Raw genomic sequence first — 22,192 nt, forward strand, 5'->3', positions numbered from 1 at the left:
CTAAATAGCACACTAGTCCATAAATTATGCTTATTTGAAGAATGTGGGTTTGTAGTGTGGCTTTTTGCAAGTGTTTCGATGTTGTGTTTTTTGGCAATGAACTGCACTTCTCATGTTTAGGGGCACTATAGCGTGGATATAGCAAAGGAAAGTAACACATTGTATTGTTTACACTTATCCTACTGTGTTTGGTTGGAAGGTTTTGGGTTAGAAGAACTGACTATGAGCAATGTGTTTTGTGTTGTCATTCTTTATTAAAACGTTTGCATAAAATTTCATCATAAAAACAATGATTTCAGTCGTGTTTTACTATAAATAAATAAATAAATAGATTAATAAGAAGTAAATGCGACTTATGTCTCTTAATGGTTGACAAAAATATATAAATAAGTAAATAGGTAATGAGCCTAGAAAGGAAAGGAAGGGAAGGGAAGAGAAAAGGGAAAAAGGGAGTGAAACAAGAAAGTCTAAGAACTAATAAATATGCCTATATCAATGACAATAACATCAGGACTGACCTACAGTAGAGAGTTAAAACAGTAAATTATAATTGGGAACCATACGTAATGGAAAATATTTCTAATAAATCATTTTAGAACACTGAAATATGTAAACACTATAAGCCAAATATGAATTAAAAAGTAGGGACTAAATGTGTCTTATGCATGTTAATATATCACAATGAGTTGAAGCTGTGTATACTTTTAATGCTATTTATGGGACAGATATAGTAATTGATAATTCTGGGTGAATACTTACCATTCTCCAAAATGCGTGAACTAACCTAAAGGGAAAGGAGGGGAGGTTAGGCCCCGTAGGAAAGAAAAGTAAAGTATAATAAATCTCTCTCTCTGACAGTATTACCCAGTCTCTATGTAAGGTATGAAGTAGTAACAATACTAAATATTACGACCCCATTGGTATAATGTTGCTGAACCAGGGGGGAAAAGGGTGATAGGAAAGATTAATAGGAGAAGGGTAACGATATAGAAACAGATAGTTATATTTATATATATATATATATATATATATATATATATATATATATATATATATATATATATATATATATATATATATATATATATATTTATTCACTGAAAAAACCATAGGTTTCACACCAGTTATAGTTAGCTGGAAATTTTACTGACATAAAACCATAGAAATTCAAACGTTATAGTTAGTTGGACTCACTATAACAAGCGCGCCTGCAATGCACTGCTGATGGCGTCACATATTACATCACTCATGACATCGTCAGTGACATCACTCATGACATCACTGATGACACCAGCCCGTGAATGTGTGTCTTTCTGAAAAATCAATATGTTTTATATATGTATTTGTAAAGGTTGATGGAAGAATAAATGGTTAAATAAGTGTGTAAATGGATGTTTGTTTGTTTTTTTAAATGATTGGTTAACTGCCTTATTAAGTGTATCTTATTGAATACATATATTAGCGAGTAACTTTTAAATATTGAAATATATGTATCAGTGTTTCACTTTGTGTATAAGTGGCTGCATGGGTTGGTGACTGACTCACTGTTTGTATGTGTTTTTAAGACAGCATATGTGCAGGACTGTATGGGTGGATGAGTGTGTATATGTGTGTGTTAGTTAGTGAATGACTGTCTCACTATTGTCTTTTTTAGTAACGACATATATTTTAATCTAGTGTATGTGAGTTTTGATGTATATAAGTGAGTATATGTGAGAGTAAGAGATTGTAAGAGTTCCTGTTTAAATAAGTATGTGTTTCTATAAGTGATTGTTTAAGAGAGTAAGTATGTGTAAGTTTCCTTAGAAGTAAGGAGGTAGTGTGTGTATAGTTGTATATGCAAATAAGTGGATGTTCAATAATTTATTTGCATGTGTGAGTATGTGTGTGAGTAACTTTTGGATGACTGTCGGTGTATAACAGGATGTATAGATGTATCACTACATATGATGAGTGAGTATATGTATGAGTGACTATATAGAACTGTTGGTGAATGAGTGGATGTGTATATAGATGGTGGAATTACTGAATTGGTTGTTGTAACTGATATGGTATCTCCATTTTTTGAAAATGTTAGTTTCTATTTTTAAATATGTGTTTCAAGGGTTACATTACACTAAAAGGAAGTCTGTCACTCTGTCACAAGTATGGTGTCATAAGTGATGTCATGAGTGATGTCACTGACGATGTCATGAGTGATGTAATATGTGACGTCATCAGCAGTTCATTGCAGGCGCGCTTGTTATAGTGAGTCCAACTAACTATAACGTTGGAATTTCTATGATTTTATGTCAGTAAAATTTCCAGCTAACTATAACTGGTGTGAAACCTATGGTTTTTTCAGTGAATTTCGTAGGTTTTTTAAATGCTAATTTCTAACTATATATAGGGCCTCAAACCTATGAAATGTAATATTTTTTATAATGAATCCTATATTGTATATTTATATAATACAAATTTTTTTTTTTTGCCCTGGTGCGCGCCCGGTGCGCTCCCCGGTGTGCGCACCGGAAAGCGCAGTTTTCCAGAGCGCCCGGGTCGCGCACCGGTGAGCGTCCCGTTAGCGCTATTGCCGCGAACGAAAACATCATCGTGACGTATCACGTAGCCGCGTCCGCGTGATACGCACGGCGTAAGCGCACCCGGAAGCACTCGAGCGAATACGATCGCGCAACGTAAGCATCCAACGCGCTTACGCGACGCGCACCCGGGGGCGCGGCGCATAAGCGAGTCGGCTCATGTGACCTGAAAATAACACGTTTTACTGGTGCAGAACCGTTTTTTTTTTCCAAATGATGAAAGCCCCCACCTTTTTTCCTTATTCTGACTTTGTCCTTTGACTGAGGAAGCCCTGTTTGGAGATCTTTGAGTAATATTTTGTACTTTGAAATGGCTACAGTAGCAGCAGCAGCTGGAGCATCTGCACCACCACCACCACCACCAAGAGGACCACCACATCACATTGGTGGTCAAGAAGAAGAGGAGGAGGAGGAGGAGGAGGGGAGGAGGTGGCTGCCAGAAGACAACACCCCATACAGGCCAAAGCAGCACATTGTATGGGAGTTTTTTTCCATCCCAGAGGGCAAGAAGAAAGTGAATGCGCCAAAGGTGACTTGCCAAATCTGTGGCATTGAACTTTCAAGGGGGAACCCTAATAAGAAATATTCATTTGGTAATAACACCATGATTCGGCACATGCAGCGCAAGCATCCCAACAACAATGCTGCGGCAGAGGTGAGAGAACTGGCCAGCAACCCTCCCCAATCTTCACCCAGCACCTCCAAACGAAAGCAACCCACTCCATCGGGACCAGAAACAAGGGAGATGGTCCCAAACATTCAATCAAAGTTTGGGCAATACAAAATCTCTTGTATTTTTTGTGGTAAGACCATCACATAACGCTCATCAACCGTGCTGGTGACAACCACAAATGCCCCAAAAATCCATAATTTTTTCCTGATTTTTTTTTTGCTCCAGTTGAGCCGTTTTCAATTCCCTATTTTTTGTTTCTCCGCATAAAAATAACAGAAAAATATAAAATAGTTCATAAAAGCCAAAAAAAGTACAAAATGTTCAAAAAAACATTAAAAAAATATAAAACAACAAAAAGAAAAAAAAACCTTTTTAGAACTACCTGCAAATTATAAAAAAAGGCTAAATTTTTTTAAAACTCTATCATTCTTTTTTTCCCATGGTAGGCTTCCCGGTACACTCCGCAGTGCGCGTACCGGGCGCTCCCCCCGCGCAAATCAAAAAAAAAAAATTATTTTGCCCCGCGGGGCCCTTTTATAGCCCCCACATCAAACCTAGGGGGTCAAGGGGGGTCAACTCTGCCCCCTTATGGTCATTTCCCCCTTTGTTTTTGCCACCTCTTGTGTCTCGATCCTACTGAGACACAAGATGGCGGCCACTCCGGACTGTTTGAAATGTTGACAGACACCTGAGAGCCAATCAGCTTTCCGCGCACGAACTCGCGTAGCGCGCTGGTTAGCGCCCCGGTGCGCGTACCGGGGAGCGCTTATAGATATATATATTTTATGGAACCTAAATTACTCAAAATCCACTGGAGCACATATCTTGAGACATAGCAAAGGCACATCGGGCTACCAGTCCCTACAATTTTGCCAAGTTTGGTGGAAATCCATTCAGCCGTTTGGGCTAAAAATGAGGTCGACCGCCCTATGGAAATTAACATGGGGAAAACACGTTTTGGGACCCCTCTTTTATCTCGGCCCCCGCTTGACGAATTCCCCCAAACTTTCAGGGAAGGACCGGAGCGCCGCGAGGCAAATTTGACGACATTTTCAGGCAGATTCCTCAACCGGCGCCAAAGTTATTCACAATAGAATGTTGCGATTTTCTATTGAAAATAATCCTAACTATAACTACCTACTGGCGACCGCCAGTAGGATATATATATATATATATATATATCGTCGCTCCAGAGCACCACAGCAATGCACTCACAGGCGCGTGCTTTCCAACGTGGGGGTGCACCCACGAAATAAATCACTGCTCCAATATCCGTACCACAGGACTTCTGCCCTCCCGGAAAAAAGGCACTCACGGGGGAGTTTCGTTTTATTCACCAACAAATGGACACTCCAAACAAACAGACGCGTTTCAGTAAAGAACCTTCATCTATGTTTACCGATGCGCCGTCTTCGAATCAATTTAAACACCCGGTGTTTAAAAATCAAGGAAGGACTCTGGAAATCAGAGTCCTAACTCCAAACGAGCGCCATCTTGAAATGTCTAAATTAACAGATCATAAATGCAATTCATCGAGCCCCTGGATGGGCGAATATATACATTACACACAATGCAATCTAGTATATATCAATATACAATATTGCCCTGGATGGGCAAGCGCTCACATACTACACCAGTGTATGATATTGACCCCAAATTCCAAATAATTCACAGTAAAAAGGAGTAGCAGAACATCAGAGGAGATAGACCAGGAAAGTTAGAGGGGAGAAAACACAAAGAGGAAAAAAGTAGAAAATTCTATATACATGTCACATAAATTCACCATATGTACAGCAACAAACCTACACCTCATAATGTGCAATATATAAATTTTATACATTTCTATTCACAAACAAACCAACCTAAGATCCATATAAACAGACTCTACCTAGTACTTCCAGAAGTGTGGGTCCAAACTTATTCTCCCAAATGTATAGCTAATTCTTCACTGCTATTCAAGCCTAGAGGGTGCTTCGTGTGCATGTCAATGATGTATCTTGACTCCAAACTCCGCAGTCGTAGCAACCTGTCGCCCCCTCTAGGGTTGCTGGGAACATGGTCCAGCCCAAAGTAGCTGAGTAAATCCCTGTTGCGTTGATGGACTTTGTCAAAATGACGCGCAACAGGGTATGTCTCATCCCCCTTAGCAATGGCCCGCATGTGTTCCAATATTCTCATTTTCATAGGATTGATTGTACTGCCTACATAACAAAGCCCACACGGGCAAGTTAAGCAATAAACACTGTAGGGAGTAGTACATGTTAGGAAACCTATGATCTTTCTGCGGACTCCTACATTCGGGATTTCGTAACTCAGGACTCGTTTGCTGATTTTGCAGGCTTTACATTTCCCACATGGGAAAAAGCCCTGCATGGGACCAAAGGCTGATTTTGGGATTTCAGCAAAATGACTCTGTACCAGATTATTTTTTAAGGATCTCGCCTTTCTGAAAGTGACTATTGGATTAGAGGGAAGATCATTACTTAAGATCTCATCTGTCTTTAATATGTGCCAACTCCTTTTCAGAATCTTTTTCAAATGAGTAGCATCTTTCGAGTAAGTAGTTATTAACCGAAATTTCCCCCCATTTTTAGAGTCCTGTCTCTTTCTTGCTTTGATCTTAAGGAGATTTTCTCTTTTGAGCTTGTTGGCCCTATCCAGGGCATTGCCCAAAATATCCTGACTATAACCACGTATTCTGAAACGTTGCATACTTTTTTCGGCAGCACTCTGGAATTCTCTTTCATCTGAGCAGTTTCGTTTGAATCTTAGAAGTTCCCCGTAGGGAATACTTCTAATCAAATTGGGCGGATGACTGCTCGAAGCTTCTAGCACCGAGTTCCCTGCTGTGGGTTTCCGATAAAGACGGCTTTTCAGTTCCCCTGACTCTACATAGATGTTGATATCAAGATAATTCACAAAAGTTGTGCTTACTTCTCCTGAGAATTCCAGATTTATATCGTTCCTATTGAGGACTGTGATGTATTCCTTGGCCCTTTCTGGGGGTCCATTCCATATGTTAAGTAAATCGTCTATGAAACGATACCATCCCACAATCTGCTCCGTCCACTCACTGTTGTCACTCCCCCAGGCCACCTGCTCCTCCCACCAGCCAACGAATAAATTTGCATAGCTGGGGGCGAAGCAGGTGCCCATAGCTGTCCCGGACAGCTGTCTATACAGCTGTTTCTGAAAAAGAAAAATATTGTTAGACAAACAGAATCTTACAGATTCTAGAACCATTGCACTATGTTGTGCATACTTCTAATGGCCGTTTGTCAAGGTAATATTTCGTGGCTAGGAGACCATCATTATGTTTGATTGATGTATATAGGCTTGTTATGTCCAAAACCAGCATGCTGTACCCCTCCTCCCACTTCAAAGAAGCCAATTTGTCCAAAAGGTCCCTGGTATCACGGATGTATGATTTCAATGTCTTCACATGTTGAATAAGGAAGAAGTCAACATAAATCGACAAATTTTCCGTGAGACTCCCTTGTGATGCCACAATGGGTCTGCCAGGTGGCACAGTTTTATTTTTATGCACCTTTGGGAGGTGATAAAATGTGGGGATGATGGGATTCAAACGTCTCAAAAATAGGAACTCATCCATGTCTAATAACCCTTTATTATGCCGTTTAGATGTCACCTCATGGTATTCTACCATGCTCTGTTGATATTCTGTGGCTGTAATGGGTAAATAGGTCTCTTTGTCGTTGAGTTGGCGGAGCGCTTCTCCCTCATAATTTATCTTTGTCTGAATGACGATATTCCCGCCTTTATCTGACGGTTTATAGACAACACCCTTATCATTGCACAGATCAATTAAGGCCAGTCGTTGTATACCAGAGAAATTTCCATCCGGGGATTTCACAAATTTTTGTTTGCGTCTAAACTGGGTTAGATCCTTAACTACTGCTTCCGCAAAGATGTCAATAGCATCAACCGCCATTTGGGGATGAAATTTGGATGCAGGTTTGAAGGATGTTAATCCGCCTATTTGTTCTATTTCCGTCACAGCAAGTTGTTGTGTTCTACTCAACGTTGTCAGTTGCTCTTCAGTTCTCAACTCTTCTAGAGTCACAATTGTCCCAAGATCTTTGACAGCCAAAGTGTCGGTTTCATGTTCCGTGGTACCTCTTTTAGTCAACTTCCCAGTTTGTGGTTTGGTCTTATAATACTTGTTCAGTTTTAATTTACTCGTAAATTTAAATAGATCGATCCGCGTTTGTGTAAATTCCATGGTTTTTTGGGGGCAATAAGTCAATCCTAACTTGAGTACCGACTCCTCAGCACTTGTCAGTTGTTTCTCTGTCAGCTTGACTATAGTGAGATTGTCCTCCTTCATTGCCGTTTTTTGTTGTAAATCTTCCTGCTTCTCGTTGCAGGTGGCGAGAAGTTGTCTCTTCCGGCCCCCCTGCCCCCTCCTTGTCTTCCTCTTCCCGACTTTTCTGGGGGCTTGCCCGCACCTCCTTTCTGCCACGATTGGCGGATCAGTTTGAACTCCTCGCGAAAAGTACAAAGACGTCCCGACCTCAGAGCCCCTCCAGCCTCCTCTTCTGAGGATTCGTTCTCAGTTACTTCTGATTCCGATGTAACTGGTACTTCCGTTGTTTCTGTTGGAGTTCCTGCCGTATTCTTACTCTTATTCAGTAACTCTTTCCTTCAGTTTAGTCCCTATCCACTATATTTAGTGAGACACTATAAATTGGTCAAGTAAACAGTCAATTACACTGCTACTAAATCCTCCAGCCAAATATTTATTTATATATATCCACTCATTCTTCAATGCAAATTGCTATATATATAATGCATATTTAAATAAAGAAGCAAACCAAATTCACTGGATGATGTCATCAGTGATGTCATCAGTGATGCCATTTGAGATGTCATCAGTGATGTCACTGACCATGTCATGAATGATCTAATATGTGACATCATCAGCAGTGCATTGCGGGTGCGCAAAATATAGTTAGTCCAACTAACTATATAGGAGCAATTTCAATGGTTTTGTATGAGTGAAATGTCCAGCAAACTATAACACCCCTAAAACTTTTTTTGAGTGAATTTCAAAGGTTTTTTTAAAGCTAATTCCTAACTATATAAGGCCTGAAACCTATGGTTTTTTCAGTGAATTTCAAATGTTTTTAAATGCTAATTCCTCACTATATAATGCCTGAAACCTATGGTTTTTCAGTGAATTTGCAAGGTTTTTAAATGCTAATTCCTAACTTTATCAGGTGTGAAACCTATATTTTTTTTCAATGAATTTCAAAGGTTTTGTAAATGCTAATTCTATTAGCGGATAACGTTTATATATGTTATTATCCTTCTGGGATCAACTGAGCAGCCTTCTTGTTTCTCAGGAGAAGTGAGGCACAAGAGAGCACAAAACAAGAGTGGAAAACGCGGAAAGGGGGGCAGGGTAGAGACCCCCTGACCCCTTAACCCTTCTCAGGTTGTCCCAGAAGGACCCCCAAGGGCAAATTTCTTTTTTTTTGTTTTTATAAAATCGCGTAAGGCCTGAAACCTATGGTTTTTTAAGTGAATTTGCAAGGTTTTTTAAATGCTAATTCCTAACTATATAAGGCCTGAAACCTATGGTTTTTTAAGTGAATTTGCAAGGTTTTTTAAATGCTAATTCCTAACTATATATGGCCTGAAACCTATTTTTTTTCCAAAAAACTTCAAAGGTTTTGTAAATGCAAATTCTATTAGCGAATAACGGTTTTATATGTTAATATCCTTCTGGTACCACCTGAGCAGCCATCTCATTTCTCAGTAGAACTGAGGCACAAGAGAGCACAAAACAAGAGTGGAAAACGCAAAAAGAGGGCAGGGTAGAGACCCCGTAAGCTCATATAGATATATATGTTTTTTTTAACCTAATTTTCATAAAAACCACTGGAGCAATTTTCACCAAACATAGCAAAGGCACATCTGCGTCCCAGTCCCTACAATTTTGCCACGTTTGGCGTAATTCTGTACAGGGTTCGGGCTGTAGACTTGTCAGACCGTCCTATGGAAATTAACATGGGGAAAACACGTTTTGGGACCCCCCTTTTTTCACAGCTCCCACTTCACGAATCCCCCTGAAACTTTCAGGGAAGGAGCGGAGCGCAGCAAGACCATTTTAAGGAACATTACAGGCAGATCCCTCAATCGGAGCCAAAGTTATTCCCAATAGAATGTTCGGATTCTCCTATGGTAGCCAATCCTAACTATATATACCTACTGGCTATCGCCAGTAGGATATATATATATATATATATATATATATATATATATATATATATATATATATATCTATATATCTCAATTCAAACAATCCACACTCGATTCTTCCTATCCAAATCTATGTGATAAAGCACGAACTCCAGTTGCATCAAAAGGTTTTATTCTGCGAACGGCAACAAAAATAAATCGACTCGTTTCGGGAAACCTCCCTTGCTCACGATATATATATATATATATATATATATATATATATATATATATATATATACACATACATACATACATACATCCTTCCTTCCTTCCTTCCTTCCTTCCTTCCTTCCTTCCTTCCTTCCTTCCTTCCTTCCTTCCTTCCTTCCTTCCTTCCTTCCTTCCTTCCTTCCTTCCTTCCTTCCTTCCTTCCCTCCCCAGTAGGTATATATAGTTAGGACCTAGTTACCATAGGAGATTCTGAACATTCTATTGGGAATAACTTTGGCGCCGATTGAGGGATCTGCCTGTAATTATCCTTAAATTTGCCTCGCTGCGCACCACTCCTTCCCTGAAAGTTTCGGGGGGATTCGTCAAGCGGGGGCCGAGAAAAAGGTGGGGTCAAAAAACATGTTTCCCCATGTTATTTTAGGGACATTCTGACAAGGCTACAGCTCGAACGGCTGAATGGAATTACACCAGATTTGGCAAAATGGTAGGGACTGGTATGCAGCAGTGCCTTTTGTATGTTTGGTGTAAATCCCTCCAGTAGTTCTTGAGAAAATTGAATTTGAAATTTTTCAAATGGCATTTTCTATGGGACCTTTAGACAAGGCTACAGCCCGAACGGCTGAACGGAATTACACCAAACTTGGCAAAATGGTAGGGCCAGGTATGCAGTAGTGCCTTTTCTATATTTGGTGAAAATCGCTCCAGTAGTTGTTGAGAAAATTGAATTTGAGCAAATTATATATCTATATGCGATCAACATTCTATTGGGAATAACTTTGGCGCTGATTGAGGAATCTGTGTGTAATTTTTCTGAATTTTGGCCAGCTCCGCTCCACTCCTTCCCTGAAAGTTTCGGGGGGATTCGTCAAGCGGGGGCCGAAAGGGGGGTCCCAAAACGTGTTTTCCCCATGTTAATTTCCATAGGGACCTCTAGACACGGCTACAGCCCGAACAGCTGAATGGAATTACACGAAACTTGGCAAAATGGTAGGGCCTGGTATGCAGATGTGCCTTTGCTATGTTTGTGAAAATCCCTCCAGTAGTTCTTGAGAAAATTGAATTTGAAATTTTTCAAATGCCATTTTCTATGGGACCTTTAGACAAGGCTACAGCCCGAACGGCTGAACGAAATTACACCAAATTTGGCAAAATGGTAGGGCCAGGTATGCAGTAGTGCCTTTTCTATATTTGGTAAAAATCCTTCCAGTAGTTGTTGGGAAAATTGAATTTGAGCAAATTATATATCTATATGCGCTCACCGTACGCACACCGTAAGCGTACGGTACACGTACCGTACGCGCGCGAGTGAGTTTCTGATTGGCTGGCAGTCGACTGTCAACATTCTAAACTGTCCAAACCAAGAAGTGTTGGCCACCATCTTGTTTTTCAGGAGAACTGGGGCACAAGAGAGCCCAAAACAAGAGTGGAAAACACGGAAAGGGGGCAGGGTAGAGACCCCCCAACCCTCTAGCCCTTCTCAGGGGGTCCGAAAAGGACCCCCAAGGGCAAAAAAACATTTTTAAAATTGCGGGGTACGCGCATGGTTCGCGTACCGTGCGCGTACCCCGCGATTTAAAAAATATATAATTTTTTTGCACTTGGTGGTCCTTCTGGGACCCCCTGAGAAGGGCTAGGGGGTCAGGGGGTCTCAACCCTGCCCCCTTTTCGCATTTTCCTCTCTTGTTTTGTGCTCTCTTGTGCCTCACTTCTCCTGAGAAACAAGATGGCTGCTCAGGTGGTCCCAGAAGGATAATAACATATATAAACGTTTTCTGCTAATAGAATTATCATTTACAAAACCTTTGAAATTTATTGAAAAAAATATATAGGTTTCACGCCTGATATAGTTAGGAATTAGCATTTAAAAAACCTTGCAAATTCACTGAAAAAACCATAGGTTTCAAGCCTTATATAGTTAGGAATTAGCATTTAAAAAACCTTGCAAATTCACTTAAAAACCATAGGTTTCAGGCCTTATATAGTTAGGAATTAGCATTTAAAAAACCTTGCAAATTCACTTAAAAAACTATAGGTTGGGAGGAGCCAAGATGGCGGCAGAGACGGACGTGTAGTCTCCCGGCTCCCTGAGCCTTTGTTTCCTGCAACGATATCCTGTCTTCTATCCTGCGATAGCGCTACAGCGGGATGATGGAGAAAGTGCGCTGTTGTTGTTGGTGTTTCTCCGGTGTCCCTGCCTGCCTGCTAGCCTGAGATATTGCCGAGCTGGTCTGACGGCTTTTACCTAGCCCTAGAACCGGGACCCGTGTTATTGTGCACCGCCGGAGGCTGCTGGAGCTACGTGGGTCGATCGATCTGGGACGGAGCGGGCATCCTGAACCACACTACTTGCTGTGAAGGAATTTGAACCAGCCCTTTTAGCGGAGTGTGAACATCGACCGATTGGGAGTCTATTCTGCTGCTCTCTCTTTGTGGGACGCTGAAGGTGAGCCGCGCTGTGCTTCCCCCGTATCGGCGTTGATCCGGCTGCCGTGGCTCACCCCTAAGTTACCTCCTGCCTTGAGCCGAACAGGGGGGATCTTTCGCTGTGTGTCACCCATTATTAGCGGGCCCAGACTGTACCGGTAGATTGGACCCCAGCAGTTCAGTGCGAACTTCGCCTGCACGCCTTTGTGCACCCCCTGACGGAATGGCCATGGCGGCTGGCTCCTCTGGGGTGATGGTGGGTTGCACCTCGGCTCCTGACTGGGTCGCCCTGCATGGACTCGAGCGGAGTGTTGGACAGTGTGCTGCACCTCGAATTGCGAATACAATGGAACATCAGTCTGTATTAACCTGCACCTCTGTTCTTGCCGAACTGAGAGCAGAATGGCGTGAGGGCTGCGAGTGTTAGGAGAGAAGCTTGACGAAGCTGCACTCGAATCGGGATGTATATCACCAGCCTACTTTCCTCGTTGCACCGTTCAGCCCCCACTGTGCCCTGACCGAGATACATTGTTGCCGCGCGAGTGCATAAAGGAGCGATTTTCTGGCAGTGATAATGTTTGCGGACTGTTGTCCGCCTACCCCGGCGATGCTACAGTGTTTTCTTCCCTGCTGAAGTTCGCAACCTCGCCCACGGTATTCATGGCGCCGCTGGCGCAGCAACTGGTTCTCTTGGCTGCCTACGCCTTGCAAGCTTCGATATCATTTCATTCTACTCTGCAACATCGGGCGAACCTGGAAACGCCACTCCTTTGGGTCGATGGAACTGCTTGTGACTGGCGATGTCCATCTTGTTTTTGGGCATCTCTTATCTGCCGAGTGCGGCCATTTTGCCCCTTTGTTCTGTCTGGGGCGGGCCCTCTTCGGGAGCCATGTTCAGGGGGACGCTTGCGAACTGGCCAGGGCTAGGGGATTCCTCTCTACAAATTGTGCTTGATTGGCGGGTGGTGACTCGGGATGGGGCGCTTCCTCAACACGTGCTGATGTGCTATGGGATGACTCTCCCCATTTCATTTTGTGCTTGATGCTTTCTATTCTTGCTTTTACACATGGGGCTGGGTGTATTTTATGGCTGGGAAGTCCGGGAGACTCGGGATTTGGCCCTCCTCTGGTATTAAAAGGTTTCCTTTTTCTTTTCTTCCTTTCCTTTGTCTCTATATTTCGGGTTCTTTATTGGGCGACAGGCACACTGCTGGGGGGGGGTAGGCCGTAGCCTCTGCATGCGTGTAGGGTGGGGGGTGGGGGGTTGGGGATTTAGTTTTTCCGTTTTTAGTTTCTATGGGCCTTATTTTTCTCTTTACTCTTATGCGCTTTTCTTCTCTTATTTCTGTCTTGGGTCCGCGAATGGGATTGGTAGGGGGTGGGTGGCGGTGTACATGGAGCACACTGGTTGGTTGATAATCCTGTTGTTTATATTCTTGAGCCGCCATACTGCCTGGGGGTCGTTAGCTTCTATTGTTGGTTTTCACGTGATGATGTTGCCTGCTCATGTTGTGAAGCGATTGCACGGACTCAGCTCTCCTTGGTTTACTATTCTTTAATTATTTTATATTTGGAACAAAATAAACCCTTAAAAAATTAACCTTCAATGCTCCTGTTTCTCGATAAAACGGTGATATCCAGTGTAACGATAATTGATTGTCCTTTCGTATTGATGTGCTACTGAGAAATTGTATTGCTCGCACTTGTGCTCCTAAAGTATCGTGGCCGGCCTGATGGTTGTGGGCCCGTATAGGTTTCAGGCCTTATATAGTTAGGAATTAGCATTTTAAAAACCTTGCAAATTCACTTAAAAAACCATAGGTTTCAGGCCTTATATAGTTAGGAATTAGCATTTAAAAAAACATTGAAATTGCTCCTATATAGTTAGTTGTACTAACTATATTTCGCGCACCCGCAATCCACAGATGATGATGTCACATATTACATCATTCATGACATGGTCAGTGACATCACTGATGACATTTCAAATGACATCACTGATGACATCACTGATGACATCTCATTTGACATCACTGATCACATCATTGATGATATCATTCATATGATAATACGATGCACCTCCTCACACTCTAATATAACCTTTGATACACCCAGTGTTAAATACAGACTACCATTCTTGAAACCATTGACACACCAATACCATTTACTACATAGACACTCACTGATTCCTAGGTCTACACACACATTCACTCATTCACCCATAGAATCACTCATACATACAGTCACTCATCAATACAACACAATCATATGCACTCATACACCTATACAGACACTCACACACTTCCACTCATCCATGGAGTTACTCACACACCTAGTCAAGTTCAAGTTTCAAGTTTATTTCATGTTTATTCGGACCATTGGTCCACAAACAATACATGTCGCTAAAAAATTCATCCAACAGGTTAAACAAAACATTTCATTAACACACATAAAATAGCCTAAAACTTATTTGATCTAAAAGCCCACAATTATCTGATCTAAAAATAGCTATTTGTTAAAACTCGTTAAAAAGATATAAAACTGCCTTCACTTTTTGCATTTATTTCCCCATAGCCACAGCAATATCTAAGTGGGTCATTTCTGACATTAGTATCACAGCTTGGGTCCTACTTTTAATCTCATATTTCATAAAAATTGGTTTTAAAAATGTAATCCGTAAATCCCAAAACTTCAGACAATCAAACAAGATGTGCAGCATATCACATTTTGACCCCAGAGAGCAAATGCAGCTTCCCTCCTCATTGATCATAGCCCGCTTTACAGAGTTGTTCATATAACAAGGGTTTGCCCCAATTCTTACCCTCAGAACCACATTTCGTAATTTGCGGTCAGGTAACTTATCAGTGTATGGGAAGCATTGACCATTATTCCATGCATCGATCATAACATAGATCGAAGTTTTACTTGCAAGATAGATTTTGTCCTGTGCATGCGATACTTCCTTCCCCGTCGACCTAAGTAACTTTTTATCGACATTAGCCACAGAGACAGTAGAGCATACATTAACGCTCATCTTCTTGCATAACTTTGTTATTATCCCCTTTGTCTCTCTTGCCCATTTTAGTTCACTGTCCTGAATTTCATTTTTGCACCATTGTAATATTTTGGTTATTGCGCCTATTTCTAGGCGTTGCCAAAAGCGCAATAGGGCCATACCGACTTGCGTACCCCATGAAGTCAGGCCTAGTTCCAGTCTTACTGCCTGAACCATTGCTGACCGGGGGAGCATAAATAACTTTTTTAGGTTTTTACCTTCTTCCACATCCCAGTTTTCCTTACCACTTAGGAACAGCAATTCAGCACCATACAAAAATTGCGGGGGTACAATTGCAGCGTAGGCTTTTAGCACTGGATTGTCGGTCATAGCACCATAGGCTTTATTGAACAATATCAGACCGCTAATCGAAGCAGAAGTTCTTAATTTAGATGCCTCTAAGTGGGTATTCCATTTCAAATTCTGCTCGAACCTTAACCCCAAGTATCTATACTCTGTTACTGATTCCACTTTTTCTGACCCAACCCACCATGAGAACTCCGCTTTCCTCCGGCCAAAGCTCAATGTTTTGGTCTTGTCCATATTTATCACAAGTTTTTTCCTTAAGCAGTAGTCATTAAATACATTTAGTTTTCTTTGCAAGCCAATCTCGGTCTGGTCCATAATCACCAGATCGTCAGCATAGAGTAAACATGCTATCTGCTTGCCATTTAATTTCGGGCTTGCCCCAGTTGTATTCCCCAGCATTGATGGTAGGTCAGCTAGGAACAACAAGGGAGCTAATACGCATCCCTGACGCAGACCATTTCCAATTTCTATTTTCCCTGATAAACTGCCATCAATATCTAAGATTATCTGTGCCCAGTTTTTAGTATGGAGCATTTGTAGCAGCCGCAGTATATCTTTAGGAATTCCCTGACTAATTAGGGCCTCCCACAGCAGCTCCCGGTCGACTAGATCAAAGGCTGCACGGAAGTCGTCAAAACAACAGAATAACCTACCCCGAGATTCCATTGACTTCCATGCTATGGCCCAAAGAGCAAAACAATGATCAATTGTAGAATGGCCGGATTTAAACCCACCCTGTTCTGGGGAAATGATTTGATTTTCCTCTGCCCAATCTTTTAATAAGTTTAATATTACTTTTGCAAAGACTTTTTCCCCTATATCCAGGAGGTTTATCAGCCTATAGTTTTTTGGTAATTTGTGGCTGCCCTTTTTAAGAATAGGCCTTATAATTGCGCCTTTCTAGCTTTCTGGAACAATTCCCGTGTCCAGGATTACCAGGAACATCTTTGCAAAAAACTCTGCCCACCATTCTGGACGCGTTTTAATTATCATTGCCGGAAGGTTATCTGGTCCTGCAGCACGGGTGAGGTTCAAGCTAGCAATAATCTCCGTTATATATCTTGGGGTAAAGTAGTCCTTTATATCGTCCCTCACCCGTGACCAAACTAAGGTTCCTGGTATTGATTGTGTTGGCCATCTTCCATAAATTTCTTCCAGATAGCCTACCCAGTCAGGGACCATACAGGCCAAGGAACCAGATTTTCCCCCCACACTCTCTTGGACTAATTTCCAGAACCCTCTTGCATCCTTGGATTCAATCACCTCCAACATATTTGCCCAGCATTTCTCTTCATACCTTCTTTTTTTGTTCCGAATGAATGTTTTATACTTTAACCTTAGTTGCTTAAGTGATTGGTATAGATCCACTTTGAACATGGCCCTTACTCTTCTCTCCTTCTGTCTTAATAGGGCCTTAGCTACCCTGCATTCTTCTTCAAACCAGGGTTTCCTATTTTTATTAACAACATAGCTACCCAGTCCTGACTTTTTTGACTTGAATTCCTTCTTGAGGGAATTTGCCAGCTTACCTAAGGTTTGTTCAAACCACGGAATTCCTGCATTAGGATGTATTCCTTTAGTTGGAATTGACTTTTGAATTAGCTTAAGCTTTTTTATCTGTTCATCTAATATGCAGGTTGTTAGTCGTTTGGGGTAGTCCACATTGACTTGTTGGGCCCTATCTCTACTTTTACGTTTCGGTATGTAAAACACCTAGTCAGTCATGCAAAGAAACAAGCACACTTCCATTTCCTTAACTATACAGTTATACACACAACACCTCACTTATTCAAACATATACTAACACATACTTGCTCTCTTATACAATCAATGATACAAGTAAACAATGATCCATACAGCCACTCGCACATTCACTGGCTCTCATGTATAGTCATTTATATATGCCAACTCTCACATTCACTGTGTTTTACATATGTACTTACTTGGACATGTAGCACTGAGATATCCATTCTCTCACCAACACACACATGCACACAGTCAACCGCCCATATACAGTGGCGGCTGGTGACATTTGAAAGTGGTGGGGCGTAAATACTGCACTGTGGCGAGCGAGTGCAGCAAGCGAGGCTGAACAACCTTCGGGGGTCTCCCACAAGAACATTTTGAAAAAAGAGTGGGCAAACTGTGTATTCTCAAGCACATTTGAGAAAGAGGTGGCTTGACAAATACATCTCTGGGAGTAGACAGACAGGTCTCTTTGCACAGATACATCTCTCTCCCTGCATTCACATAGGCACAGTCACCCTGCACTCATAGACCCATTACTCACCCTTCCCTGACACATTACTAAGCCAGCAATCACCCATCCACATCACTCACTCTGGACTCACACAGGCACACTGCTCACCCTGCACTCACACAGACATCACTCACCCTGCACTCACACAGGCATCACTCACCCTGGACTCACACAGGCACACTGCTCAACCTGCACTTACACAGGCATCACTCACCCTGGACTCACACAGGCACACTGCTCACCCAGCACTCACACACACATCACTCACCCTGGACTCACACAGGCACACTGCTCAACCTGCACTCACACAGGCATCACTCACCCTGGACTCACACAGGCATCACTTACCCTGGACTCACACAGGCACACTGCTCAACCTGCACTCACACAGGCACACTGGTCAACTTGCACTCACCCTGGACTCACACAGGCACACTGCTCACCCAGCACTCACACACACATCACTCACCCTGGACTCACACAGGCACACTGCTCAACCTGCACTCACACAGACATCACTCACCCTGGACTCACACAGGCATCACTTACCCTGGACTCACACAGGTACACTGCTCACCCTGCACTCACACAGACATCACTCACCCTGGACTCACACAGGCACACTGCTCACCCTGCACTCACACAGACATCCCTCACCCTGCACTCACACAGGCACACTGCTCACCCTGCACTCACAGAGACATCACTCACCCTGCACTCACACAGGCACACTGCTCAACCTGCACTCACACATGCATCACTCACCCTGGACTCACACAGGCATCACTCACCCTGGACTCACACAGACATCACTCACCCTGGACTCACACAGACATCACTCACCCTGGACTCACACAGGCATCACTTACCCTGGACTCACACAGGTACACTGCTCACCCTGCACTCACACAGACATCACTCACCCTGGACTCACACAGGCACACTGCTCACCCTGCACTCACATAGACATCCCTCACCCTGCACTCACACAGGCACACTGCTCACCCTGCACTCACACAGACATCACTCACCCTGCACTCACACAGGCACACTGCTCAACCTGCACTCACAAAGACATCACTCACCTTGGACTCACACAGGCATCACTCACCTTGGACTCACACAGGCATCACTCACCCTGGACTCACACAGGCATCACTCACCCTGGACTCACACAGGCATCACTCACCCTGGACTCACACAGACCATCACTCACCCTGGACTCACACGTGCACACTTCTCACCCTGCACTCACACAGACATCACTCACCCTGGACTCACACAGGCACACTGCTCAACCTGCACTCACACAGACATCACTCACCCTTCACTGCACTGCACTCAATAGGTTTCCTTTATTACAGCCTGTCTAGGCCTGACATTGCCTGGTGACAGACTACAGTAGATAACACCACGTCTGCTGGGGCCTTTGAGCAGGTAGGGGTGCTTAGCACAGACCTGAGAATGCAAGCAACCTCCCCACAGACACTGGCGTTATTGTAGTTGTAGGCTGTTAGTTACTGCATGCGAAGACGTTCAGCAATTGCCCCCAGCCGTGTTTGCGCCCCGAAGACTGACATCATTCAACCACGATCTGTTAGAGCCAGGTAAACCGAAACAAACATCGACAAATAAGTTTCCTGGCTCCCCATGAACTTGTCTCCAAAAGGTAGTAATGGGCTAAAATCTAAATGCGCTTTATTTTCATCTGGTATTCCATCAAAGAAGAACCTGTTCCCCTGACTCGCCCTCTCCCCCCCTCCAACTTTCTCTCTCCTCTCTGGGTGTGCTGTGCTACTAGAAGCCCTTTGCAGATGTGTAAAGAGAGGTTAATACCGTTAATTCGCAGCTTACACACGCAAATGCTTTTCACCTACAGCAAATATTGATCCACTCTAAGTCCGATTGTGTGTTATGCACGCTTCATTTTGATTTCACACACACCCTTACAATCCTTGCTTCTCTCTAGTATTCACAAGCAAAGCATTGACGATACTTTGCAGCTATTTCTCTCTTCACCCCTTATGGCTCCCAGGGCACTTCACAGCTGTAGTGAGCTCCCTACATGCTTTGCTGGCATACAAAGCTCTTTCCTAAAACTCCACTTATTTTTCCTATTTACCACCTAGCTTGAAAAGGCTATTTCGTACTTTGGATTTTGAAACCATTTGTATGCTAAAGCACCCAAATAAATACTCACTCGGACCCAAGCTGCCGACTTTAGAACCTGGGGTCGGACCCAGGTTCGATTCTCGGCGTGGCCGTGGGCTCTACTTCGTAAAAACGAACGTGTCCTTGTTTAACGTAACTGGAAATCGTGTAAGCGCTCCAATGCCCACGGATCGAGTTTGTGCAATATACAACTGCAATAAGTGTGCCTTCATCGTCCGTATCCTCTGCAAGTATGGAGAGTGAAAGGTCATGTAGTAACGATCGCATACGTCAACTTAAATATGACATATGGAAGTTGGTTAGGATTCGGAACTATCGTTTGTTGGCAAAAGTACACATATGAAAGACCGAGGCCTCACGAGCATCAGTTACATACAGGTCAGCCTGGTCTAAATGTCATGGGGGGCCACATCAGCACAGCACAGACCCTGCTGCGGATGTAGGTGGTAGACATTGCCCGAGGGAAGAACGTTACAATCCTCCTTTGAAATTGACATATTTTGCACTGTTCGGTCCTTTTGAATGTCACCTTCAAATTCCGATATGCATTTTTTTAACTACTTTTGTCGATTGCCGATTCATATACAAAACTCCGTCTAGTCTTAACATAAATCACCCACCGCCAGGAGAACACTAGTCTTAAAGCAACGTATGCTTACATTAACCTGGGTCATGTCGCGCAGGGCCGGGGGTTAAAATGAAACATTTAAAAACTTACCAGGTCCGGTGTCCAGGTCCCATTGCTGTTGGCGCCTAGCCGCCCACAGGAACATCCGCCGATCCTTCACAGCCAATCCTGGCGCCTTAGGGCACAGTTACTCTCTGCCCGCCCAGCCCATTAAAAGACGGAGGCTTGAGCCTTGCGCCAGCCACAGCAGGCACTAGTGCGCATGCGTGGGCACGGAGAAAAATTGGCCCTCCGTCCCCACTCATGCGCCCTTGTGCTGCTGCCCCTGGTCTGACAATGTAAATGCCTGTCAGTTAGCATGACGTCGGGCCGCCCAGGTGGGCGGTCTCGGTCCGACGTCATGCTAACTCACAGGCATTGTCATGATGCATCTCAGACTGAACTTAAGTAAACTGACTAAGAGTTCAGTTTACTTAAGTTCACAAAAGCCGAGGGAGCTGCGGTCCGGACGGCTGGTAGGGCAACGCCCCAGCGCCCTTAATGGACGCACCGCCACTGCCCATATAGCTGTTTCCACATGCACTCTTGAACTTATACTCCTAGTGAATCAACTGCTCACACATCTATGCACAGAGTCACACACCTCCCAGCCACCCCCACACACACTCAGTCTCCCATTCAAATACTTGGGCAACCAATTAATAACCCATATAGCCACTCATATAGCTACTGATCAACACATGCAGCAGCTTACACAACAACAGACATACTGATGCACACATTCAGACAGTTTAGTCACTAACCCATGCATTTAGTAAGACACGTTTAATCACTCACTCATACAGTCAGTCACGCACCTACTAAATCCTTCATCCAGACACTTATACATCCACTCATTCTTCAATATGTAAAACATATTTAAACTTTACAGAAACACACAGTCACTGGATGATGTCATTAGTGATGTCATCAGTGATGTCAAATGAGATGTCATCAGTGATGTCATCAGTGATGTCATTTGAGATGTCATCAGTGATGTCATCAATGATGTCACTGACCATGTCATGAATGATGTAATATGTGACATCATCAGCAGTGGATTGCGGGTGCGCGAAATATAGTTAGTACAACTAACTAATTTCAATGGTTTTTTAAATGCTAATTATAACTATATAAGGCCTGAAACCTATGGTTTTTTAAGTGAATATATATATATATATATATATATATATATATATATATATATATATATATATATATATATATATATATATATATATTTTTTTTTTTCCAGGAATAATCCGATGTAACGCAGAGCTTTCGATCAGCTGCAAAAACGGACTCGAACCCAAATTCAGTGCAAAGATGATGATTTATTCAGTAAGTGGTGTTCCCATAGTCATCACGACGCGTTTCGCGCTTCACAGAGCGCTTGATCACATGACACAGGTGATCACCTGACACACGTTTAAATACAGTCTACCAATGCAAGTCAAACTACAAATGCAATGGAAATGGAAGAGTTGAATCCCTAAGGACTACTCACATTTTACTTTGATAACTGCTAATGCATTTACACACTATAATGTAGTGAGATATATTTCGGCATTGATAATTTAAATTACCAGCTGTAGACATAAAAAAACATGTGAAA

General features: G+C 42.9%; 1 protein-coding gene across 1 annotated transcript in view; it reads left to right on the top strand.

Moving 5' to 3' along the window:
- The window catches only part of HSCB (HscB mitochondrial iron-sulfur cluster cochaperone), a 142,145-nt gene that overhangs the window by 55,401 nt on the left and 64,552 nt on the right, over positions 1–22,192 (top strand). The gene's annotated exons all lie outside the window — the stretch shown is intronic.

The sequence above is a fragment of the Lissotriton vulgaris genome, chromosome 11 (genome assembly GCF_964263255.1).
Source record: "Lissotriton vulgaris chromosome 11, aLisVul1.2, whole genome shotgun sequence".
NCBI lineage: Eukaryota > Metazoa > Chordata > Amphibia > Caudata > Salamandridae > Lissotriton > Lissotriton vulgaris.